Raw genomic sequence first — 26248 nt, 5'->3', positions numbered from 1 at the left:
TCCCCGTCTCCTCCGTTGGAATTTCGTGGATGAACGGATTCCAAACGGTCTCGCGTCTCGTTTAAGTCGGTCCACCGCACCGCGCTAGGTTTTTAGTTAACACCTGAGACCTTCGAAATACCGGAGTGGAGAAAAGAAAAGAAAGGAAAAAAAAAAAAAAAAAAAGAAAGAAAGAAAAAAAAGGAAAAAGGTTCTCCCTTCGCCTGGAATGACGCGGCGTTTCCCGAGGGACAAATGAGCCAGAATAAATACCCGGGGGGGAGGGGGGGGGTGGGTAGGCCCCGGTGAATATCGGGAGAATGGCCAGGGCTAACCACCCTGAAAACGGAAGCCGAAATGTTTGCGATGGCCGTGGCCGTCCTCCACAAAACACGATCATCCCGGTGACTTCTTCTTTGTAAATAACAATCTGGCCTCCTATCTCGGCAAACTGGGATCATCGTTCCCAACGCCTTCCAAGATTCCATCTTCGGATCACGAAGGTTCCCTCCCTTCGAACGATTGCGCGGCAATTGCAGAGGGGGGAGACCATCAAGCGTGATTAATCGCGAAGAAATTCTCCGTAAGAGAGAAAGATTTAAGATTTCTTAAGAATTGTATTGAATATGATTATTGTTATCATTCTTCTCGATTTCATTTCGTGAAAAATCACCTTTCAACGAGTGAAAAAGGAGTGTTCAGAAGGGAGAGTAGCATCAGTCTTCAGAAGACAGAAGAGAGAAAGTCGATGAGAGGGGGGTGGGGGGGGGGGTAAATTTTGAGACAAATGAGAACAAATACCAAGGAGAATCGTCGAATGAATGAGGAGGAGAGGGGATGGAAACACGGGCTTCTTACACACAAGAGAGAGAACGTTTTTTCCCTCTCTATATTTCTCCTCTCTCTCTCTCTCTCTCTCTCTCCCCTCCCCCTCGGAATAATTAATTTATTGACCGGCTCCACGATTTTCAACCCCCTCCCCTCCCCTCCCCTTCCCCCGCAACCGGACATTATAAAACTCGTTCCAGGCCCCCCCTCCCCCTCCCCCTTCCCTCCTCTTTCCTCCACCTCCACCTCCCAGCTGCCTCGGCTGCTACTCGTTCATTTACATTTAATTGGGAAATCAATCTAGCGCGAGGCATCGTTACACGGAATATTTATAAGGGAGCGGGTTAATACGGGTTTTCAATTTCGCGCGCTCCCGATTCCCTTCTTCGCCCGATCTTTCCCGACTTCTTTAATCTCGCGCTGAGTGGGAGGGGGACGTGTGTGGAAGCTCGGTTTCGCGCCCTTTCGCCCGTATCCCGATTAATAATTCAACGCGCGATGAAAAATTAGCATCGTACACGTAACACTCCTATATATATATATACATATATATATTCGCATACACGCTCACATGTGAAACATTATTCCCCTCCGTTCGTACGGGTTCGTCATCGACGGATGGAACGGCATGCATATTAGTCGATCGGTGTAAAGCGTCGTTGCACCGCTCTATAACCCATTTTATATATATATATATATATATATGTGTGTGTGTGTGTGTGTGTTTCTCAAAGCTGCAGCCATAGCTCGCGAGCCGATACCACGCGTATTATACGCAACGTTGTCACCGGCGGCGGTGTTTCGCGTTTCTAAATGGAAAACAATCGTAATTCAGCGGCGCGTTCACGCCTCGTTAACGGTGACTTACCGCGTGGCACGCGAAAAACCACCTCTCTCTCTCTCTCTTCGTATAACGCTATAACCCCAGCTGAGCGCGTACGGACGTAAATCGTATTGTTACTGAACCCGCTCGGTTGTATGGGAGAAGGGAATCCGTGGCCGTATGCCACCGTTCGAGAATCTGGGACAATGTCGGCCGTAATTCTAGCGGCAGCTCGAACGCTGGGAATGCACACTTCTCGTGCCTTCGTGCCACTCGTGATAATACTCCTCGTTGTATATAGTGTGTGTATATGTATATATATATATGTATATATGTATATATTTATTAATCGATCGATCGATCGATCGATGGAGAGATCGACGGCTACTTGCCTACTGTGTGGACAGTACGGGTGTTATGGACAGGATCAAGTGGGTCACGTCCGTGGTGGTGTGGGACAAGCCGGGTATGGGACTCTCTGGCCACGTGACACGGGTGCTTGGATGGGAGATAATCCGTGCTTGACAGCTGTGCACGCTCGTTGATATCTCGTAATAATAGTAATAGTAAATGTACGAGATTGTCGTGTGTGCGCGTTGTACACTGCCCCTCAAGAGTATCCCCGCGAAACATGTGAATTTTCCAATCTCTTTTTTTTTTTTTTCGTAATGGTTAGGAAAAAATATCCTCGTGGATTGGGAAGAGTGTCATTAATTCGCGAGTGTATATCACGATTGAGAAATCTTTAAGAAAGGAATAAAGATTAGTTTCTAAAATACTAATGTATATTCAATATTTTTTAGACTGATATTACTTTTGAACGGTATTGTATTGGAGATCGCTCGAGTAATCGTTATCTCTTTAATATGGAGGTTTTAATATTGGGGGTGTGAAGGGGAAGAATGTGTGTTTATACGTACGGAAACAAATGAATCGTTGTAGATAGGTCAATTTATATTTCGATAAAGGAAGGGTAAAAATCAATTGTAAACGGAGAGTTATCGATCGATATTTTCACTAGACACTGTAATTTATTGAACTAAAAGAAAGGAAGGAAGATGTACATGGGGGATTTAGAAACATCCATGGAATTTCTTATATTATTCTTATATTATATTTCTTATAAATATCGTCGAAGAAAAAGAAGAAAAGAATTAATGGAAAGAAGTTCTGAATAGAAATTCAATACTCGCGACGTTTCTTTCGGGGGAGGATGGAATGGATCCGTGATGGACGTGTCCACCGCCCTTCTCTCCATCCAGATGATTTCAGACCGGTGTAAGAAAATTTACACCTTGGCTACGACTTTTGTTTTAGCAGAAAATTCAATTTGCCTTGGCGCGTCGCGCCGGGCCCGGGACGGAGCACGCGGATCGGGGAGGCAAACCTGTTTACAGAAGTTGGTACCACCCGCAGATCGAAACTGCCGTTCGTGATTTAAAGCCAATAACGAAGCGTGAACCGCGAACAAATTGAACTGCAGGCGTCTCTGTGGAATTTTTTCGGCTTTCGTGGGTCTCTCCTCTCCACGGTCCATCGAGGGAGGGATAGGGACGGAGAAAAAGAGTGTATAAAGAGAGAGAGAGAGAGAGAGAGAGACGGTGTCCGTGGCCAAAGTTGAACGAACCTGAATCACGGAATTCTCGTGTAGTGTCTTTGTTAACGATCGATCGTGGAACGAGTTTGGAAAGGAAGAAAAGAAAGAAAGGAAGGAAGGGGAAAGAGAAAAGGTGGACAGAAAAATGAATCGTTTTCGAAAATAAAAATGAGATAAGAAAGGAGGTGGAAAAAGCTTGGATTGGACACGGATTGCGTGAGCGGAGAGGCAATAATCGAGGGTACGAATTTCGAATTTCTCTCGTCTCGTTTCCACGGAAGCGAAAGGAGGGGGGGAAGGGAGCAAAAAGGGAATCCTTTAATCGAAGTACAAGAACGATCCGGCTCGCCCTTTCCGCCACTTATTTCTCCACGTGGTTATTTTAAGCTCCTTACCGCAGGAAGTTTATAGCGCGGCGCACGGTTTTGGGCACGGAGAGAGGCGGTTCCCACTTCTCTCTCCCTTTGAAAAGACGCGAGAGGAGAGGCGACGGACAGAGTTCTTCAAATAGAAAACACGTCTCGTTCGATCTCGTGTGTCGGGCTCGCCAACTTTTAATTTCTTTCTCGGATCGGATCGAAATGGATCGAATATTTGCGTACATATTATCTCTTTATAAAATGATTTCAAACAAATACGAATATCCCGTTAATATTCCTCCCCTTTGAACGAAAGAGTTTCGAGGAGACGCCGTTTCGAAAGAAATATCCCATCGAATACCCTTTCTTTATCGAATCCTCGATCGATCGCGCAAACTTCTTTTGTAAGTTGCGGGAAGAGGCAATTTCTGGAAGCATGAAAGGGCACCTGTAGCCCCCAACAACTCGAAATTGCAGCCACAGATCACGAGGTATACGAGGATCGTTACCTGTCCGTCTCATTGTCGGCTGCATCCCCCTGGTTCCACGATCGTTCGTTCGATCGCGGATGGTCACGGTTCGTCGGTGTCCTTGGCTCGCCTCGCCACTCCACATTGTACCTCCATTCGACCGGTGTGCAGCGCCGGGGAAAGCGGGGGAGGGGGGAGAGGGGCAAGAAAAAAAGATCGGCCAGTTTCGAGAAATCGTAAAGCGCGGTTTTTACGAGGAGGGCAGGTGAAACGCGAGCGATGGCCTCTCAGTGGGTGACAGTGTACATATATATATACACATACACACACACACACACATATATATATATATATCGAAGAAGCATCCCCTGGTTACGACCAATCGAAAGGGAGGATAGCCGATGGAGATTTTGGCACGTTGCCCTTCTTAAATTGTCCGATACCATTTCCCGGCCGCAAAAAACGACGCTTGTGCTTTTTCATCCTCCAACAGGGGACAAAAAACTTCTGGGGAACGATCCTATCCGCTTGTTGGTGGAAATGCTACTCGCCAAGTGCGCGCGCGAGTAGTACATATACACATACACAGAAGCAGCGAACGAGCAAGGGTGGGCCGCCAGTTTTCTCCTTCTTTTTCCCGACGTTTTGCAATGGAAACGGCTCGACGAGGTTATTACAGCGCGAACAGCCCGCGCTTTCGACTGCGCGCGAGCTACAGAAGCGAAGAGCTGGCTTAAGGCCGCTGTCGCGACCTCGACAATTTCGTGGATGGATATCCTCCGCTTGGAGATACGGTGTTCAGGCCCAGTTCAGCCTGAGAGATTAGGAAAACGCGGGAAAGATGATTGGGGAAAAGGGAAATTTATTACGAATTATATATATATATATACGTATGTATGTGTATATGTATATGTATATATAAAATATACGCGTAGGCTATGTTGTATGGTGGACGAGATGGGATCGTTTGGGAGAGTCGATTAGATAAAAATAGTGTTTGTCGTTTGTTTATTGGGTTCACGGAGCGGAGAGAAGTGAACGGATGCAACGAGCTGCACACGCCGCTGAAAGAGACCGTCGACCGCATTGGCATTTGCATCATTCACCTTGAGAAGTGAATATAGTACGGTGGAGAGCCTTGTGTGTCGCGCACCGCGGATTACGTTTGAAGGAATTTATTGTGCGGTTGGTAACGCAGCCGCCAAGACGTTACTTACTCGTCGTTTCGCCTGTCTCTTCTATCCACGCTTATGGAATATAACCCTCGATTAAGAGGGATAATTCAAGATCAACGCGGAGATGGCGGAGATGCGTTAGGATGGATCTCTCTCTCTCTCTCTCTCTTTCTCTCGTTTCGTGTCGATGACCCCTGCGAAATTTGTAATAAAAATTTAACCAGCGGTTCTCACTTTCCTTCTTCTCTCTCTCTCTCTCTCTCTCTCTCTCTCTCTCTTCTTTTTTAACACATTTTATAAATTATATAAATTATCGAATTATGGAAATGTCGTTCTTTTCGCGTTGAATTTAAATGTGAATAAAATTTTCGTTTCATCCGGATCTTTCTCTCTCTCTCTCTCTCGCTCGCATTTATATCGATGACTCCATCGTTTGGAAATTTTCTCCCGTGGATGTAAATGCGCAGCAGAGAATGATCTATCGATTAAGTAGTCGTATATAATGTTTCGGGAACAGTAATGTGGTAGTAGGACAATATAACGTATATTATACGCGTTATATACGCAGTACGAGTGTTTCTCAACCTGTGAAAGGTATCCTACACGAGACAGGAATCGTATTCAGGATACGGCGAACAATGAAAAACCGCGTATCGCGCACTTTGTCTTCGGGTCGCAGCCTTTTCCGCGAGCAATTCGCTCCGCGAATAGAAATAGCATACTCCGCTATTCGCCGCCTCTGGTTTATTATCTCCGACTGTTGCATTACATTTTCTCACACGTTCCTTGTCTTAACGTTACACATATTAACTCGATCGAAAGATTACTTTATATTTTTATCGTCAACGAATTTGACGATTCGTTCCAATTATTAAAAAAAAATGATTTTAACTTATATTTAATAATCACGATCGAGATCTCCTCGCTCCCTCTCCTCCTCTCGATCATTATTATTAAAAATATTTCAGATTCACCGCGCGGAACCAACTTGCCTCGACCCCATCGGGCCATGAATAATCTCGATCGCGTTCGTCAAAAGGTGGTGGTCGCTTTGCGGCCATTTATTTTTTAAAGAAATCCGTGCTCGTTCGCTCTCTTTGTAAGCCCCGGGATAAAGGCGCGACGTTTGATACTCGCTCGAGTAATTTTCGTCGCCTCGGTGAAAAACTCGCTTTCTCACGCCTGCCTCCCCCACGCACACATACCTCTATATATATATATATATNATATATATATATATATATACACGTATGCAATACGAGATTATTGTTGCCCGGCAAATAACAGCGTTTCGCTGTTATCCCAGGGAGGGGGAGGGAGTCGACGATGGCCTCGCCGCTTTTGGCGAGGAGGGTGCGGGGAAGAAAAAGAGAGCGCGTTGTCCACTTTGTTCACGGGGATCGCGGATACACGGAGACGGAATTATATGAGCCGGCCGGCAACGCAATCGGGACGATCTTCCAATTAAAATATTCTGCCTGGTGGGTTTAAACAGTTTTCTGGAAGGGGTGGAAACGCCGACGTATTACCACCGCGAGAGTGTGCTACGCCTCCATGCAAGAGCAGATTCTTTTTGTTGCCGCGACAGGGAGAGAGAGAAATAACTAAAAAAAGAAAAAAGAATCTCTAACTACCAAGTTTTCCCTTCCCTTTCTCTCTCTCTCTCTCTCTGGTTCGACGCGGAGGGTTGGCCGGTGTTTCAAGATCAGAGGAGGAAGAAGCGGAGGGGAAAAATGAAGGAAGAAGCGTCGGGAAGGGGAAAGGGGAAAGGTAAGGTAAGGAAGGGAGGGGGAAGATAGGGGTGGAAGGGGTTGTGAAAATACAAGCGGGTAGAAAGAAATTTCCCTAACTAGCGGACGGATTATCCGGAGTTTAAAGTTTAAGTCATTAGTCACGTAACTGCTTGGTTAATAACTGTGAAATTGCGCTCACGTTCCGTTTTCTTCGCCTCTCTTTCTCTCTCTCTCTTTCTCCATTGAAAAAGCGATATATATATATATATATATAAAAATACACGATACTAGTAGCAGAAATTATATTCGGCCAATCGAGCAGGTATCGGTTTAAATGGTTCTCGATTTTATATATATATATATATATATACACGCTCGTGGAAAATTAAATTACGAACGAAACTATTCCGACGCGGGCGACATCCGCGACTGCGCGGCCACCAATCGCGTTTCATTCGGCGTTTAATTCTTGCGGTTGATGAACGCGCGGATTTCCAATGCGTGGACATTGTGTCGGTCGCTGCGGTGCGCGATGTGCGATCGATTTAATTGTCACGTACGATCTAGGACGATCTTTGGAATATTTATTGGAAAAAGGTACTTTTAATTAAATTTCTACGATACGATGAATTTTATGAAATATGAAATATGAAAAGATTTCGAATTCATTTGGTATATATATATATTTATATATTTTATATATATACATATATGTATATATTGTAGATAGAGCGGAAAATAAATTGGATGGACGTAACAGGGTTAAGAGTAATGGAGTATAACGGTTATCGATATTCGATAGTAAGAGGACATCTATGACTATATCCATTAGAAGTTTATTATTTATATTTACCACTAATGCAGATGCCAAGGGGTATTCTTCAACCATTGCACGTCAACTTTTTTTTTTTTCCATTCTCTTTATTTAAAAGTAAGTGTTAAAAATAATGTGGAAACAGATATGGACGAGGTGTATAACGCGATTATCGGGAGATAAGGTGAATATTGTTCACACACTTTGCGTAATTAATTGGGACGAAGAACACGTATCAAATTTCAATCCTTTCTTTACCATTTACAAGTCCATTTATTTAAGTAATTAATACGATCAATCAGGAGACATGAGAAAAAAAAAAAATAAGAAATTTTAATCTCTTTAAACTCGATATAATAAACCTTAACCCCCCCCTCATGTGTATCATAAACTCTTTTCAGGAATCAAAGCTCCATATCGAAAAAGAAAGAAACTACAACTGTCCTCGTTACCCTCCAAAGGAATATATTCCAGGCCAGGTTCATACCTTAGGGGAAAGCGCGAGTTTGGCGCTCGCGTAATCCGCGAGCGGGAAAAGCTATAATCGTGCGCGAAGGTCGTGTCACCTCGAGGCGCGTGTATAAGGCGCGTGTGTTAGAAAGATAAAGAGAGATGAAGGAGAGAGAGAGAGAGTAAGACGATCGGCGAGGGAGAGGGGGGGGAGCAGAGAGAAATGTATTAGCGTGGTGGTGAACGATGAGAGGGGCGTGCCAGTCGCGGTAATAGCTGGTAAGCTGTGCTATTATGAGCAGTCTGCAAAAAAGTGACGTCACGCTAGGCCACTCCTGTGGTTGACCAAAAGAGGAAAAAACAAAAAAAATAGCGAAAAAAGGAGAAGGGAGAGAGAGAGAGAGGAGAAGAAAGAAGAAAAGAATCGCATCAGGATTTTTCTTATTGTTGACCCACCGATTTGGAGTCTCCTCTCTCTCTCTCTCTCTCTCTAATCTATAGCCTAACCTCTTTTACCTAACCTTGTTATTGTTTTAACCGGCTCGCGTTTTCGTTATATACTACGCTTTGCACGTACGCGATCGCGAGCTTTTGCCACGCTGTTTTAATATTTATCCCTTAACGGTGCACGCGAGCGATCAATTTCATGTGGCGGCCGTGTCACAGCCGGTGTACATCGCGATCATCGCGAGCATCGTGCTTGCTTATCGCGTAGGTTAATCGTCCGATTCCTCGAAAATTGGCAATTGTCGAAAGGGGGTGTGGATTCGAGGGGATTAACTCGCGCAATTCTGATTGGAGGGAAGATGGATACAACAAGATGGAGATCATGTAAATTTTTTTGCAAAGTTTCACGTTTCATTCTTAATCCTTTGGCATATACGTGTACATATGTATATATAGGCCACGTTTTATCTCGTAGGCATCGATAAAAATCGATTCACTCGAGCACTCTCTTCCCGACAAATTGTGCTCCGTTCTTATAAACGGAAGCTTTGTGCGTTTCGTGGAATATAATGGCTTATTGTGCTAATATTCGATCAGAAAAGAGTAAAAACTTTGAAACTTTTTGAACCAGTTGAAATTTTCAAATAGAATAATCCTTGGTATTTCTCGTTGCGGTTAATGCCACTCGATCAATCTCTCCAACACAGTCGCAACACAGTCTTCCTCGTTACAATAATCGTTACAAGCGTCGAGTCGAGTTAGTTAGCCTCCCTTCTCGGAACGGAAGAAAACTCGAAAATTCCACGTATCTCGAGAAAAAGAAATGGCTCGTAAAAAAAAAAAAAAAATTTCTTCTCCTCCACGGCCAGAACCACGCCTGGGCCATCCTTTTAATTTACGCCCGATTCCCAACACGGTCGCCCTCGCCCACGTGATTCTTTCTAAACGTGGGCCCCAAGAAAGAAGGAGGGGAGGAAATTAGCCGGTTTCTTCGTTGAAGAAAATGACGGAGGGGAGGAGGGGAGGCGAGGAATTAATATTTATAGAGCACCTCGTCACCGCGATTCTGCGCCCGATCTTTCCACTCTTGTCCCCTCCCTCCCCCCTTTCTTTCTTTCGAAAAACCTCGCGACAATCTGTGCCACGCTTTAGGAATACAAATCCTTCTCCTCTGTGTGTGTGTGTGTGTGTGTGTGTGTGTGTGGTTCTTTACACAAGCCCGGTAAGAAACAGCGGAATGGTCGGGATCCATTAAAACTGAATGTGCGAAAAATCGATCGGCCGGTGTGCACGTAGCCGTATATGTGTGTGTGTGTGTGTGTGTGTATGTGCGCGCACTCCTTAGCCCAGTGCACGCGGAGTGGAAAGAAGAAGCAAATAAGCCGCGATGCGACGTGAATCTTTAGGGGGTTTAACCTCGACAAGGAGGGGGAGGGGACGAACGAGGAGTATTTTTACGCTTCGTGGAAAAGCGGCCGGCAAGTTGGAGCTGCGTCCGATGATAATTCCGTTTCGTTATTGTGACGATGTCGCGCGATGAAAATTTCTTCGTCGAAGAAATTCTGTGTCACGTATAGAATCGCGTCGTTACCGATCCCCTCGAAGCGGGGCCGCGATCTGAAAACACGTTTCCTTGGGGATATTTATAGATCGATGGTCGGGTTCTTGTTTCGGTGATTTCGATACCCATGAAGAAGAAGAAAGAAAAAGTGAAATTTGTTGTCTAGATTCTCTGAGAATGTCTCTAATTTAATGTCGAATCCGTCCTTTTTATGAGATAAAAAGAAGAAGAAAATTCACGTGTGAATCTCTTTGGAAACGAACGCGTGGTATGTTATTGGACAAATTACTCGATTCCATTCATTTTTAATAAAATATTTATAATTATATTATAATATATTACATTATAATTTTAATAAAATGTTTTAATATATTATTGATCGGTTGTGAAGAATGTCTACAATGTGTCGCTCGACTGGCTTCGCGCGAACCGCACGTTGGAATTTTAACTTCTTTTCGAGAAGATGCTCGAATCCAGTTTAAGCCTTTCTTGCCGCGTTCGTGCCGTGCATCGTGGCATCCCATTATAGCGCGTCGCTGACAAATGAAACGAGCGGGAACGCGAAGGCGGGAAGATTTTCTTGCACGGTTATGCGTAAACGCGTGAGCGGCGGTGTTGTGCATAAGGGGAGGGAGGGGAAAGAGGTTGTAAATGATTTAAGAATGGGGAAGGTGGTTGGGGGTAAGTGGAGAAGAAAATGAAGAGGAATTGATTATTTGCAAGAGGAGAAAGAAAGGAGGAGGAGGAGGAGGTTGAAAAGGGGTGGGATTAAAGAGCACGGCCGAGGAAGAAACAAGGTATTAAAAGAAATCACAAGATACGTTTCGAGAAGGAAAAAGCAGATTGAAGGCAGATCTCTTATTAAGAAAAATAAGAAAAGTTGTTCGAATCATCTGAAAATTTGGAAAACCGTGCTATCTATTAACTCGATGGTAATGGTAATGGTAAAAATTGAAAAAAAATTAATACGTTGGAAATGGAGTTAGAATTAAGTTTTAGAATTAGGGAGATTGAAGGCAGATCTCTTATTAAGAAAAATAAGAAAAGTTGTTCGAATCATCTGAAAATTTGGAAAACCATGCTATCTATTGACTCGATGATAATGGTAATGGTAAGAATTGAAAAAAAATTAATATGTGTATAATTATATAATATTAATATGTGTATAATTATATAATAATGTTGGGAATGGAGTTAGAATTAAATTTTAGAATCAGGGAGATTGAAGGCAGATCTCTTATTAAGAAAAATAAGAAAAGTTGTTAGAATCATCTGAAAATTTGGAAAACCGTGCTATCTATTGACTCGATGGTAATGGTAATGGTAAGAATTGAAAAAAAATTAATATGTGTATAATTATATAATAATGTTGGGAATGGAGTTAGAATTAAGTTTTAGAATCAGGGAGATTGAAGGCAGATCTCTTATTAAGAAAAATAAGAAAAGTTGTTCGAATCATCTGAAAATTTGGAAAACCGTGCTATCTATTGACTCGATGGTAATGGTAAGAATTGAAAAAAAATTAATACGTTAGGAATAGAGTTAGAATTAAGTTTTAGAATTAGGGATAAGAGAAGTTGGGCTCAATAATCCGGACTACGAACTAGGATCTCGTACCGCTGTCTAGAATTTCAAGTGAAACTTGAAGTGGATCCTATCCTCATTAAAGTCGGATTACCGTTTCGACTTGTTGAATCAATTAGAACGTACATCCTAGCATTCCAATAATTTTCATTCCAACAATAGTAGCACAAGATGACAAGAGTCGAGGTATTTCAAAATTCGACATTTAGAATAATTATCTCTCGATTTTAACATTTATCTCGACACCGTCGAAGATTAATCCACGCGATCAGAACGAGATTGGATACCATCCAAGGTCAAAGCGGACTCGTTAAATTAAATTCCTCCAACGCTGGGATCAAATTGAACTCGAACCCCTTCCAAGATCAAGTTCAGAAATAAATCAACCTCCGGCAAGTTCTCCTCCCCCCTTCGAATAATTCCCCCCCTTCTCCAAACTTTCGAGGAAATTCATCGAGCAGCAACTTGCCCGAAACAGTAAACCCGTGATATATATACTTGTCCGCGACGTGACGCGAAGATGACAACTCGGCCGTCTTTAATTAATGACCTTCGCGTCTTAAGTCGACGAAGCACGGCCACTGCAAGAGAAGTGGAGAGAGCGAAGGAGCAAGGGGTTGGTTTCGTGGGTTCGCGTGACTCGAACCTCTATTTTGCGCCCGTACACACTCGACCCGCCTGCCTTTCCTCCCGTGTCACGTGACACGGTTGCTGCCACCCCTTCGTGGAACTCGCAACGAAATTCAACAACCTTGCTCGATTTCCACGCCGATCCCTATCCCCCGTAATCCTTCACGAGTTGTTGCGCCCTACACCCTCGCCAAATGTGCCCGATTAACGGTTTAAAATTCAATTTTCCAGTTGTCGAGGGCCAATTTCGAGTTCGATTTATCCTCTTGATACACGAGCCTCCCTCCATCGTTTATTATATCGCTCGTAAGATGTCCCTTTTTCGGGACACATTTCATCCACATTTATCGTCCTTATCGTACGCTCTTTTCATCTCTCGTCATCTTCTCGTCCCGTCGAGGAACGTCGGGCAACCGTTAATCTCGATTCGCGGTTTCGCGTACAAAGAGTATATACACCCCAGGTTGGAACAGTTACGAGAGAGAGAAAGAGAGAGATAGAGAGAGAGAGAGAGACGAGCCCTCGTACGACCGTGGCACGCGGTCCCATTATAAATTCACGTTTAATCGGGTTTTCGGTATTAATACCCGGCCCGATCGTTATTATTCCCGACGGTTGTAATTATCGCCGCGGTAATATTCGTTTGCACGTCGTGGAGTCATTACGCGCCGCCGTCCATGTGATTACATTCCCATCGTTCGCGGGGCTTAATTAAAAGGGAGTGACAATACGAGCGTGTGGCGTCTTAATATCCCCCCACCGCCTCTCCCTTTCTCCCTCTCCTACTCCTCCTCCGCTATCCATCCCTCTCTCTCTCTCTCTCTCTCTCTCTCTCTCTCTCTCTCTCTCTCTCTCTTGCACGAGATGGAAATATTGAATCCCGAAATCGGCGAGTTTTTGATGTGCCTCCCTCTCGACGAAGGGGGGAGAAAAAAATTCGAAACCCCTCATTTCGAAAGATTGTTTGATCGACGCTTAACCTCCATCTTGTTCCTCCTCCCATGATCGACAGGTCTGCAGAGGGAGGGGGAGTGGCGATAAGAGGTAGCGGCGATATTCCGCAGAGATGGCGCACACACACATATATATATATATATATATATATATATATATATATAGTGTCTATATGTATGTATATATATATAGTGTGGACGAGGGACCGTGCACTGGCTTTCTCCGTCTCTCTCGAAGCGTGTGTTCCGATGGGCGACCGATATGGTCGCCCTATTAGTCTCAGAAGCGGTGTGCACGGTGTACGGCCCGTCTCCGTGTCCAAGTCCGTGAGGGAGGATGAAGGGGGCGCAGCAGTTGGCCGGAGGAGAGTTGCAGTGTAGTGGGGCTTTTTGGGGCGTAGATAATAGTGAGAGAGTGGCCATTAAGGGGCGAATTGCGTAGCGGGAAGAAGGCACCTCTCGCGAAACTTCGCACCTGCCTTTCCACGCTTCCACGGATACATATTCATAAATGGACGGCGCGCGAAGAGGGAATGGGGGCGGGGAGTAAGGGAGAGCGTTTAAAAAGCCGTTCCTTTCCTCTTTTCCCTCTCTCTCTCTCTCTCTCTTGCTCCCTTTTGACACGAACCACGCATTGACGCATTTTAAAACCAAGAGTTACGATTACGAAATTGTAAAAATTCGTCGTGTTAATTCGCTGATGTTTCCTGAATGATGACTGTTTCTTATATATATATATATATGTATATACACATGCATTCTCTCTCTTTCTCTACTCGGTCGCGAGCGGCCGAGAATAATGATATTATTGCGCCGAGCCGCTTACGGCTTACGGCAATTAAAACTTTGGTAATTACCGTGGCGAATTACGTAATTACGTAATTACCACGTCGCGCAGTGGCCAACAGCCAGTTGATACACAGGCGCAGTCGACTCGGTTTTTGCCCGCCTTCCACGTCCTCCCACCTTCCGATGCCGATCCCGTTTCTGATTACCAAGAACGGTCAACTCTGATGCCTCTAATTAAGAATCGCCTACCCGACTTTGTGCGCCACCGAACGAAACGAGATTACACGCGCCATCGTTCGATCGACCTTTCTTGCTATTTTCATCAAGATTCCTCGTGCCTTTTCTATTTGCCTGGTCCTCGCCTCGGGTCGGGGTACAGAATGAGGATCGGGGATGTTGTTGGCTCGTATAGTTAACGCGCGTGTAATTGAAAGGCCGGGTGGAAAATAGGCATGGGCGTATTAATTTCACGTTTTTCTCTCTTTTTTCGTATCCATTATTTGGCTTGATGTAACTAAAAATTTGTAATTCTCTTTTTTAGATTTATCAATATGGAAAGAATCGTCTCATCTTTCAATCTTCGAATCCCCTAGATTCTCGACTTTCAAAACAATTTTCCAAAATTTTCGACCGGAACATGCGACGTATTTTTGTAATTATAACGCAAGATTTTTCCAAGAACCTCGCGAGAGAAAGAGAGAAAGAGAGAAGGAAGAGAGGAAAGAAACCGAGTAAAAATCCGGTCTCGATTCGAGAGTTCGCCAACACGGGTAATCGACAAAGAAGCGACTGTGCAGCACCAGCCACGGTTAACCATGAAGGGCTCCAAAGTCTCTTACCCTCCCTCCCTCTCTCTCTCTCTCTCTCCTGTGGCCGAGAAGCGATTCGAGGCTGTGGGCGTTTTCAACGTTGGCCGGTGTGCGACGGACGGCCAGAGGGCACGCGTCCTACGTGCCCGATAACAACGATAGCGTTGTCTTGGCCGTGGCTCGACCAAGAGAAAGCCTGCACCGTGGAACGTTTATCAGCGGATTTAGATGGAAATTGCAGCGAAACGACAGAGGAAACGACCCTCGAAACTGGAATACCACGTATAACGAGCCACGATGCCGGAACGAAAGTTAACGGGCTCCTCGTGGGATATTCCTCTTCTCCCTCCCTCCCCCCTCCTTTTTTTTATTTTAACTTGTAAATTACAGGGGGGGGATTAAAATCGCCCGTGAGGCTGTGCAATTAACGGCATTCTTACGCGAGTGTGCGCGAGTGATTTCCGTGGATGTGTCGGGCCTCGTTACACGGAATGGATACACGTGGATATACTCGTGAATACGTGCCCGGATACGAAAGAATTTCCACCATCTTTAACGAGATTCTAAGTGTTCGTTCGTGGCTGTTTAAGGGGGCAGGAATTATCGTACAAAATATTTCGATCGATTCGTTTTCTGTGAATTCTTGATTTTAAAAAAATGAGATTCTCACGCAAAGAGACTTCTCACTCGTGAGAAGTTTTGAGGGATTATTTTACAACGCGGAAGGAAGTACAAAAATTCAAAAATTTTAAATAATATATGATAAAAAACTTATTTATATTTCGATCGATTCGTTTTCTGTGAATTCTTGATTTTAAAAAAATGAGATTCTCACGCAAAGAGACTTCTCACTCGTGAGAGTTTTGAGGGATTATTTTACAACGCGGAAGAAAGTACAAAAATTCAAAAATTTTAAATAATATATGATAAAAAACTTACTTTCTCTTGAGCTTGTCTCCATTCGCAACAATCTGTACAAAATATTTCGATCGATTCGTTACTTTTCAGTGAATTCTTGATTTTAAAAAAATGAGATTCTCACGCAAAGTATATATACATATACTCGTGAGAGTTTTAAGGAGTGATTTTACAAGGAAGGAAGTACAAAAATTCAAAAATTTTAAATAATATATGATAAAAAACTTATATATATTTCGATCGATTCGTTACTTTTCTGTGAATTCTTGATTTTAAAAAAATGAGATTCTCACGCAAAAAAAATATATATATATATTTGTGAGAGTTTTGAGGAATGATTTTACAACGCGGAAAGAAGTACAAAAATTCAAAAATTTTAAATAATATATGATAAAAAACTTATATACATTTCGATCGATTCGTTACTTTTTTAGTGAATTCTTGATTTTAAAAAAATGAGATTCTCACGCAAAATATATATACATATACTCGTGAGAGTTTTGAGAAGTGATTTTACAAGGAAGGAAGTACAAAAATTCAAAAATTTTAAATAATATATGATAAAAAACTTATATATATTTCGATCGATTCGTTTTCTGTGAATTCTTGATTTTAAAAAAATGAGATTCTCACGCAAAGTATATATACATATACTCGTGAGAGTTTTAAGGAGTGATTTTACAAGGAAGGAAGTACAAAAATTCAAAAATTGTAACGATAACATATTTTCCCTCGTTCTTGTCTCGATTCGCAAGAAAACGACGGAATACCGTGCGAATCGGCAATTTGACGGAAGGATCTCTCGACCTCGTTGACGATCATCCCCGACTTTCGACGTTCGAAACCCACCACCCAGGCCAGGTAACAACCGTACAAAATTGTCAAGGGAGGCACGCACGCGTGTGCACGCGGTGGTCTGTTTATATCGGCGGCCGGCGAACTGGCCGCCACGGCTTTATCATTATCGGATGTGACTAATGTGGCGTTTAACGCAACCTCTCAGGTTAGTTATTATTATAGCCCTTGGCAACCGAGCCCTGGCTCCGTCGCCCTTCCATCCTCAACCACGTCCCATCGGAACGAAACGCCCTTTCGACCGAGTCCACATGGCCTCCAGGCCCCAACGCGCCTCTCTCCCTCTCCTCTCCCTCTCCCTCTCTCTCTCTCTCTCTCTCTCTCTCCTGTTTCTCTTTCTGCCCCGTTTCTTTACAGATCTGTGGACACGTTGGTTTATTCATTCAGTGAACCGAGGACCGGTCGGCAGGTTTCGGTTATTGTTTCTCGGGTTCCAGGGGGAGGGGGAGAGAGAAGAGAGAGTGAGAGAGAAGAGAGAGAGAGAGAGAGAGAGAGAAGAAGGGGAAGGAGGAACGTGTCCCAGGCTAGGTTGTGGATCGCGGGCTGGGGGGGGTCCTTGTTGGTTTTCGACGAAATCCACCGCCCCAAAGATGGGCCCCATTGTTTTATTAGCCACGAATCGGTGACTCCACGGGGTCCCCACGAGGTCGTAAAATCCGTCAGTAGTCAAAGTAATCATGTTTCGGGTGTCGGGACAAAGGAATAAACAGAAATATGGGCGTGTAAGCAGCGCGAGACCTCTTAGAAAGGGGTCTCTCTTTCCCTCTCTCTCTCTCTCCCTCTCTCCCTCTGAGAAATTTTTAACATTGATCCAGTATAATTGCGAAAATTGAAAAATTTCTTTATTCTTCTGTTTTATGTCGCGTTGAGACGATAAGATTATTTTGATTTTAATATTCTTCATTGTACGAAACCCCCTCCCAAAAGAAACGAAGGGAACTTAGAGTCTATTGAAAAGCTTGTTGCATTCGAATTATTTGCAGACACGTGTCCGTGGCTAATTAAACATGATATAACAGAGTTTGCACACAACGGCTGTAATTTACAAGCTCGATATACCTTGATCCGTGTATATTGTACGTGTGATTTCGAGTCTCCTTGAACGGCTCTCTTTAACCCTTGCATATCTCCTCTCTGTATTGGAGATATTTTAGAGATGTCGTAAATATCATTTTGATCTTTATCTCTATTTAAAATAATCCATTTTTATTGTAAAAAATACGTACATGCCTTTTTTGAACATTGAACGAAAAGAATATCTCGAAACTTGGTGCAAATCGAATATTCGTTTCACGTTATGTGAAATAAATGAAGTAAAACCGCAACTTTTCAGAGAAAGAGGGGGGGAGTTTAATTTGTTGCACTACTACGCGATAAATCTAACGAGATCGCTATGACAGAGGTGCAATTATGCTTATTATTGGTTTTGTAATTAGCTAATCTATTCCCAGCCTCTCTTGCAGCACGGTGTCTAACGTGTCTCTAACGTTTCTCCAGATGTTATCGAGTTTAATCGTTTTATTACATGATTACCACCTCTCGTGACAAGATAGATCACGGATACGTTCTCCCCATGCAAAAAAAAAAAAAAAAAAAAAAAAAGAAAAATGAAAGCAAGTGAGCCTAATTCGTTCCTAATTTAACCGACGCTAAACGCGTCGAAAGACAGGAATTACTGTCAGCCTGTTGATATCATAATACCAGGCCTTACGAAGCACCGCTTTCAATATCGTCGTAATTGAACGTCGACGAAACACCTGGTGATTCGTCCGGCTCCTCCTGTGTTTGTACACGCGAGAAGAAACGATAGAAAAAATATCTGCATATTCGGGTAAAAAGTAAAACCTGTTTAAATTGTTTAGGGAAATTAATTTCGTTCGATTACTGAAAGTCTTTTATCTAATTTGAATAAAGAGCTCTTGGAATATATTCGCCAAATTGAACACACAAAAACGATAAATTAAAGGATTAAGGCTTTCTATATTTCATATATTCAAATATATAATCGATCTATAGATCGCTCCTTATATTGTAATAGTATCACAATTTGGATGAGACAATTTATTAATTTTTTTTAGACACCCAAATATGCCACCAATTTCCTCTCGATGATCCCCACGTTGTTTATACCCTGGATATGGACGGTCTGTACCTTCGTCGTCGTCGTCTCGTCGTTATCGAATACTAGCGCTACTGTTTACGCATATCTTCCGTGTTATCGTCTCGGGGTACGAAACCGTTGCCACTGTCTTATCTCTCTGTATACAGGAAAGCTTCTTCGAAGCGTGCGTACATACCTCTCTTTCTCTCTCTCTCTCTCTCTCTTCCTCCGTTTCTCCTTTTTATTGTATCGTTCGATGGAAGAAGGTTAAGGGCCAGATCCGAAGTGTTTGTTCACGGACACCCGGTAGACGATGGAACGAGCCGAGGTAGCGTGAAGAATCCTCACGCTACCGTGACTGCTAACACGGGTTAATCTCGCTTAATAACAGCCGGAACGCCGTGTGTGTGTGTATGTATGTGTGTATGTATGTGTGTCTCGCCCTTTGCCATCCTTCATTATCCGTCCGCGTAATTTTTTACGGTTCTGCGTGGAATAAACGATATTAATAATAATGCCGGTAATTAGACCAAGATAATCAACGGTAGGAGGTGTATTTGTTAATTATCGATTGGCATCGCGTACGATTAAACGTACGGGAAAGGAACGAAGGGGGAGGAGATAAGCAGTGATACGGTGATTCTTTACGGTCCAGTTAAATCTTGGAGAGAGAAGAGGGAGAGGGAGAGAGAGAGAGAGAGGTTGGTTTTCTTCGCGTAGATCATCCGTCTGCCAATATTATTATTATTATTATTATTATTATTATATACGAGGTAACATCGCCTCTGAGATAATAAAGCATGTTTAATTATTTATTCATTATTCATAATTCAAGATTCTTATTTCTATTATAATACGGGAAGTTTTTTGGATTATAATCTCTTTATTATATCGCTATTTTTATTATTGTCGTTACGTAGAAGGATTAGATACTCATAGTCTTTATAAAAAAAAAAAAAAAAAAATATTTCAATTTTATATCCGCCTTATCTATCCCCCTTCCAACAAGTTCTTCCTCGAAGAAATTCTAATCCAAAGAAGCCAGAACCACGTGCTTGCATTCTCTCTCTCTCTCTCTCTCTCTCTCTCTCTCTCTCTCTCTCTCTTTCTCTGTCTGCATCGCCTAATAATAATATTCTCTGCCGACGAGCAAACGTTGTAGCCGGAGCGGGAACCGTTTGCTCGTCGGTTAGTTCTGCAGTCATTGAATTCGCGACGGTACCACGTCGATTTATTGCCCATTCACGTCCCGATGCGCCACCGCTGGATAAAGTCGGCTTCTCGAGCGAGTTCTTTTTTTCTTTTCCACAGTTACGAACGCCTCGAACGACGCGGCGACGCCGCCAATTTCCGCGGCATCGTGCGTACGCACGCCTTGTTTGCCTTGCCTCCGCGGAGATAATCGTTTACACGTTGCGCACGCGCGGTAATCCACCGACGTCTGACAAAACGAGAAAGCAAATCGAGTGTTGAGAAGGAAACAAGGAGCCAAAAGATTTTCGGTGATCATCTGCCTTCGTTACGTGGCTTCATATATATATATATATTTGTTCTCGACAAGTACATAAGAGTTATTATTGTAATGTTAACATTGGTTGGAAGAGGAGCGTGTTGTACGAGATTCGGATCGGAATTAATTGTGGGGAATGGGCGGTGAATCGATTCGAGGTTATGTGCGCTTCGTAAATTTTTCCTCAATTATTTTCCACGCGTGTTTTATTAAGAGATAAGGGAAGTTAGTTAGTTAGTTGGTTGGTCGTTATGGTTAGCAGATACGAATGCCTGATTGCGGTTTTATGGCGTGAGTATGATTTCGAATCGTTTGTTTCTTAATTCGAATTAAGAAATTAAGAAAGACGGAGAGCAAGGAAGTGAAAATATCGGATAATGGAAAGTTCTTCTTCTTATTCTAAATTTACAAAGGTTTGATGAATGAATATTCGATGAAAAGAAAGAGTCGAATTTTTGGAAATTTAATCGTTAATTGTTAATTGTTCGATTAAGTAGATTTATATTCTTAACTCTTGTCCCCTCTTCTTGTAGCATTTCTGTATCCTCATTTGCATCGTCGCGTAATAGATTCCCGATTAAATTGCGTAGAATCGATATTAAATCGGTTTTTTACACGTTCTCGATTACGCAAATGAAAAATAATCGTACGCTTAAGATCATAATTATGCATATTGAAATATTCGTATTCCATTTGTCGATGCGTCATACGATTAAGGAATAAAACATCTTCCCCCGGATTTATCACCTCAATAATATTAAAACCCGAATCTCATAACTCATGCTCATTCCTTCGAACGAAACAGCACAAAAATCACACGTGAAACAACATTTTATTAAATTCCTGTGCCGCTTCTTCAAGAAACTCTTCCCTTAATCCGATACATCCTGTAATTTTCCGGTAGGACTCGATCTCGATTCACACATTTTCTTGATCTTGCGAATTGATATCGCCATTTGCACTTTAATACACCCATTCCATTAAATACATGTATTCCACTTGGTGAAAAAAAAAAAGATGATCTACATCGTAGATTGTTTTCGGTTTCCTCCGGAAAAAGAAAAAAAAAAAAAAGGAAAAGAACACCATGTTAACGAATTGAAATACGAGACTTTAATGCGCCCGCGAGAGGCCTGTTAAACGACGAGTCGTAATTAGGCTCGACTCGTAGCCACGAGTAATTATAATTACGAAATGCTCTGGTCACCTGGACGCATTAATTTCCACCGTGCGTAAACCAGCCTCGAATGAGTGTATATATATATACATACACTGTGTGGTGGAAATAAATTGATCGGTCTACACATTGCCAGCAGGAAGTCGAGGAAAGCGGAGGGGTCCACGGGATCACGAAGAAGTCAGAGGAGAGAGGAAAAATAAGAGGAAAGAAAGGTAGCCGCGAACCATCGCCACATAAATCCTCGGAGCTTATTACAAATACGTAACGCGGCTTACGCGGTTTATCGATATTGATTTATTCATAACCAAAGCTGCAGTATGCATACTCGTACACTCGATCTCAAAAGTCTGATTCCAATCTGAAAATTTCGACGAATTTAAATATTGTATATCAAGTTAATATTTAATTCGTAATCATTCACGTTTCAACCTTCTCTGAGAAGGTATTGTTGAAAGAATATCGCAAAGGAAAAGATTAAAATTCGAATGTTTTACGTGTTCAAAAATAATCAAGATCGAGAAGAGGGATGAAATATCGTATAAGAGTCGGGAAATAACTCGAAACGTTTCAAAATTTTCGTCGTTGGCACGACGCTCTTGTTGAAGAGGAGAGTTTTGCGCCCGACTGTACACGCACACACGGGTGTACACACGGTTCGTTTTAGCATCTCGTTAATCTTGGACGCGTTGATTACCGCCGTTAGGCTGGTTGCCTCGCGAAAAAAAACCCTCCTCCCTCCCACGCGACCCGCTTCGCCTTAAATCACCGACGTCCGATAATTGAGGGGGTCCTTTGCGCTGCAACGGCGCCTCGTTTCAGGCGCACCCCGCGAAATTGGGAGAACGACCGGTGGCCGCGCCCTTGTCCCGCCCTTCGTGCGTCGGCGCCAAGCTTCCGTGATCCGGACCCTCGTCCGTGGAAACTACCGGTCGAATCGTTCTCTTCGTGTATCTTGGCTCGTTGCTCGTGATAAGCAGTTCGAAAGTTTTCTCTTCGTTGAAGAAACTTTTTCGTGGAATGAATTTTTTTTTCCTTCTTTTCGATGATCGGAGCATTAAATTTTGAATATTCGAAATATTGGAGAAATTCGTTAAAATGATATCTCAAGAAAAAGAAAAAAGAGAGGTGAAATTTCGTTAAGATAAAAAAAAGCGTTGGAAAAAATTTCGTGAGCCATTGTACGTAGGAATAATGCAGGGACCGCCATTATAAAGGAGCTGGTTGGACGATTTCTTGTCGACTTGGTACTGGATTTTATGTTTTTTTTTTTATGGTTAATAATTGTTTGATGAGGAGACGTGTATCGTTGCAGAAGCATTCGAAAGTATTTTTCGAATGTAATTATGTATTGAATTATTTAAGACAAGGGATGAGACAACTTGGAAGTAAAATATTTATTATTATTATTCTCACGTATAGATTCAAAGCAACTTTTCGATACACTTCGTGTAGTCTAACGTTGAAATTAAATTTAAAGATAAAGGAATAATCGTAAGAATAGATTTCAATACTTTTTTTAACAATAAATCATATTATTCTGACGAACGATATGATAATTTTTGGATTATATTCGTAATATAGGATACTTTTAATTTCGACAATAATGAGTGCAACATGATAATTTCGAAGTGATATATATATATATATATATATATATATACACACATATACACTCATAATTAGAATGGATTTAAAAGCTTTGATACAAATTGCGCGATTTCCATAAAAGTGGAAACGCGCACAATGATATGATAATCTTTGGGGAGGTTTGGTGTACGCTCGCAATAACAATAAACTCGAAAACGGATTCGAAGATGAAAGATTTCGAATCCCTCCTCCATTCGCAATAATTCCTTCAACGTGTGATAATAATTTGAAGTTAAAACGCTTGCTTTCACATCTAAAAATCCCTTCCTTACTCCTCGAATCGTTCTCCCTTCCCTTCAACTTCGAAACTAAAATTAAAAACATTTCTCATTTTCCTCCCCCTCCCTCATCCTGTTCACACATCGATAAACGCGAGTCGACTATCCAGATAACGATCACTATTTCTTCTTCATCCCTCTCTCTCTCTCCTCACGTTTCCTCCTAAACGGATGATACGATGCAAGATTACGTTACCAGGTGGATTCCTCGTTGTCGTTACCTCGAGGAAACAGGAAACGAATTGTGAAAGGTTGGCACCCAAGGGTTGACCACGCAAGGAGGGAGGGAGAAGGAGATTTTTGCCGCTTTCGCTCCTTTAATGGAATCGGTTTGTTCCTCGCAATTTGTTCAGTATCGTTGATTCAAAGGTATTCCTCCTCCTCCCCCTCCTGGTGCGCGCATTTCCTTGCCCTGTTTTTGCCCGTTCCTCCGGCACGTGGTTGCGCGCCGGGCGAAACAGCCGCGTCACACTAGTGGCTAGCTACCCAGAAAAACTTTCGCTTTACAACACGATGGAGTTGGACGTTAAATGCTAATTGGCGCAAGTATGCGTCCGTAAGTGTATTTCTTTCGCTGTTATGGGTAACAGTTAAATTTTTATTTCCTCGTGGATCATCTTTATCTTCGATCAAAATTTCTTCAAGTCAATTTCATCGAGCAGAATTTTAACACTCCTGTTAATTAAAATGAACAATTAATCAGTTATTCGATCAGTTAGAATTAAATGGAGAACATTTTGAAATTGTGTATAAAGGGACTTTCTTTTCTCTGTTCTTCGAATATCTAAATTAATTAAGAAAATATATGCAATATAGAAATAATTGATTTTACTCTGAACTTCTACTATAATTCGTGTATCTTGATAATCGGAACTTCTAAAACCTTCTCCTCCCCTTTCAAGTCGCCAGCATCGGGATCAAGCTACATCACGCTCCAATTACAACCGCATTACACGTCGATCTACGCGGATAACACGGTCGATCGTTAGATCGCGAGATATCCCGACCATTAATTTACTCGGCCGAAAAACACGAGGGGATATATTCCTCGATCGGATGGAATTAGGAGGTGGGGGGGGGGGGACGATCGGGTTCGTCGATCCCGACGATATTGGGTGGCGTTCGTGAACTTTTCAACGGTCTAATGACAGGAAACAGGGACTCGTGCGAGCGAGCCACTGAAGCGTCCGTTTATGGAGGCGGCCGGCAAATTGTCTAAGGAGGGGCCAGGAATCCTTAAAGAGTCCACCGGTTTACAAAGGAGCTCGCCACTTCCAGCCAAGTTCTTTTTTTTTTTTCTTCTTCTTCTTTTTCTTCTTATTCTTCTTTATCAAGCGTAACGCATACAAATGCAGGACGCGGGACCTGAAGCAGGGGATACTTGAAATCTATCCACGGAATCTTCGTCCTCTTGGTTTCCTCGCGATGATATGCATGCGCAACATTTCGCTCATCTCTCTCTCTCTCTGTTCTCTCTGTGTTCGTTTAAACTTTTATTACGTCAGATCGTATCAAACGTTGTTGGGAGAAATATCGGCGTTTTATACCGCGTTTCCGCTTCATATATTTTTTTTTTTTTTTTATTAGGCTTGATCTTGATCCTTGTTCGACGTGAGCCGAATAGGAATCGCCGGTTAATTTTTTCCACGATTTTGGATTGAAGTCTGTGCTTTTTATTTTGGGTGGTTTCTTTTTTTTTTTTTATAGAGCGGCTATTTTCGTGCGACTATTATTATTTATCGTCGTATTTATATGCTAATTAATTTGATTCGAATGCATTAAATTTTCCGTCGTTCGACGATGATACTTTCACGTTATTACGAAAAATTTGTGATGATGCTGTGAAAATGTAATGGAAAACAATTCATTCGTTGAATTCTATTATTGATATAAAACGTTTTACATATGTATTAGATGTAAAAATGAATTTTCTTTCAAAATAAACCTACCTACCCCCGTTCTTCTATTTTCGAACAATTTTTCCCGAGTCCTCAAAAAGAAGAATACCATTCCTAATATTTATAGTATTCAAACTCTCTCTCATCAGTTTGTAGATCTATTAATTAATTTAAAAATCAAAACAACAACAATTATATGTATTAATTATATGTATTAATCATGTATATGTATGTTAATGTATATGTATTAATTATAACAAAAATTATAACAAATTACCTTTATAGATGATAACAGTTAAAGATTCTTCGTTCGTAACTTTTCTCTTAAACTAGAAAGAAAAAAGCTAGGACACACAGCACGAGAAACCTCGCAATATAATTCGCCCCCCTACTCGATCCGAATCATCGACGAATCGGTGAGGATTCCGACGGGGAGGTCCGATCCCTGTCCGGTTAGCCACGGCGTTAGAAAAGCAACTAATTAATTAGTTTGCGTGGCGTGACGCTATCGCGCGCGGCGTGTACCGCGGCGGCGACGATGTCGGAGGCGGAGGAGGCGGCGGAGAAGCTGGCAGCGGGACCAGGAGCAGGAGGAGGAGAACCTCGGGAGTGCGCGCGGCGTTGCCATACCTCGCGCACGCACCAAATATTTGACGCTAACCATCGGTGAAACACGCTGCTCCCTCTACACCCGGCTTACTAGCCGGCTCGAAAACATCGCCGCCTCCTGTTATTTGCATTCCCCTATAGAGCCGGCCACCGCGCGCGGTATGCGTGTCATTGTCTCTCCGCTCCCTCTCCTCTCCACCTCCTCTCTCTCTCTCTCTCTCTCTCTCTCTCTCTCTTTCTCTCCGTCACTC

Source organism: Apis laboriosa, unplaced genomic scaffold (genome assembly GCF_014066325.1).
Source record: "Apis laboriosa isolate Shangri-la unplaced genomic scaffold, ASM1406632v1 scaffold50_cov145, whole genome shotgun sequence".
NCBI lineage: Eukaryota > Metazoa > Arthropoda > Insecta > Hymenoptera > Apidae > Apis > Apis laboriosa.
Note: the sequence above shows the minus strand (reverse complement) of the source record.